The sequence below is a fragment of the Mandrillus leucophaeus genome, unplaced genomic scaffold (assembly GCF_000951045.1).
Source record: "Mandrillus leucophaeus isolate KB7577 unplaced genomic scaffold, Mleu.le_1.0 Scaffold635, whole genome shotgun sequence".
Lineage (NCBI taxonomy): Eukaryota > Metazoa > Chordata > Mammalia > Primates > Cercopithecidae > Mandrillus > Mandrillus leucophaeus.
In genome coordinates, this window is record NW_012106864.1 from 832,534 (window position 1) to 834,207 (window position 1,674).

Below are 1,674 nucleotides of genomic sequence, written 5' to 3' on the forward strand. Positions count from 1 at the left end.
TTTTCCCTGGCATTGATATTCAAGATAATAATAATAAAGCAGGCTATAGTATATATGTAACTCAATTTATGAAATTGTATCTATCTAAAACATTGAAAAAGATATATAAATACATTTAAACACTACAAATTTTCTATATGTCCTCTTATTGAATCCATAAAAAATATACAATGTTTAATAACATGCTGAATAAAAAGAAAAATTGTAAAATTCCAAGAAATAGAAATTGTACAGAATTACTCTCTAGTCACACCATATTTAGCATTGTAAAGAAACTGCAAATGTACAAATAAAAATTATCTTAACAATATGAAAATTTGTTCATTTGCTCTCTGAACAACTGTAGCACACGAGATCATCAAAATTAAATTGCCAAATAATTATTAGTACATATCTAAAATTATAAGATATAATGATAATTTTACTGAGAGGAAAATTAACCACCTAAAGCCTTCCATTAATCACCCATAGAAAAAATAGTAAAAGATACATTCAACTTGATATTTAAAATACCAAAAAGTACCCAAAAAATAAGAATGATAATGTGTAAATACAAAAGCAGAAATGCTGAAATGAAAAACAGTTGGGCAACATAATTATAATAAATGTAAGAGGTGATTCTTGGAAAAACATAAACTAATTGTTGGTCTAAAGAAAAGGAGGACAATACTTTCAAAGCAAAAACTGCACCAGTCAAAGTTAAAGAGGCAAGATAGGCTTTATCTAAAAGCTATTGCAGTATGGAAGAGAAGACAGAATGCAATCTGAACTCAATTCTGTTGTAATAAAAAATTTTAGATCTATGTTTGCTAATTGGCTTTATCACAAAGAAAAGTAAACTTTCTCCCTGTCTTCATTAGGGGAGGTAGTTTTGTAACCTGAATTAGGCTCCCAGAGAAGTTAGGTTCCCACACTCTCACAGAAGCTAAGAGATGGGGTGCTATCTTCCTTGATGACTGCACTTCAAAGAAATAGCCCCCAGGCTCTTGAGAAAGACATTTCTGGGTTATAAAAACGGCAAGAGAATTTTAAAAGATTTACATCTCAAGGGGTAGGGTAAGAATTCACAATTACAAATTCTCTAAAGTAAATGCTCTATCAAAAGGGAAGTTGGAGGCAAGGGTTAAGAAGAAGACTAACGTTTAGTCAAGCTGAGGGGAACATTAAATCCATCTTGTTTAATATCCCAGGATCACGCATTTCCACAAGCTATTATCTTCAACGTTTAACATAGTACATAGTACCCATGATAACTACATTGTCTTAGAACATAGAAAAAGAAAGAATACTTACTATTCCTTTTAAAGGCCCCACTTAACCCTTATATCTAAATCTTACAAACTAAGAACCAAACGTAAAACACCTGCCAAGTTCTGCTGAGTTTGACATACATACATTCACACACACACACACACACACACACACAATATTTAACACTAACAGACTGATTCCAGCTGGCATTACCAGAAAACCCGCTGATAAAGTGGAGTTGTGTGTTAGTCAGAGGTCTAGCAGGAAAGAGATGATACAATCAAAAGAGGTTATTAGAAGATTGGAGGAAGGGACTACAATATTTATAAGGATCTGGGTCACGTTAAGAAAATCAATAGGGGCCAGGCGTGGTGACCTGTAATCCCATAACATTAGGTTGCTGAGGCGGGTACCAAGCTTGAG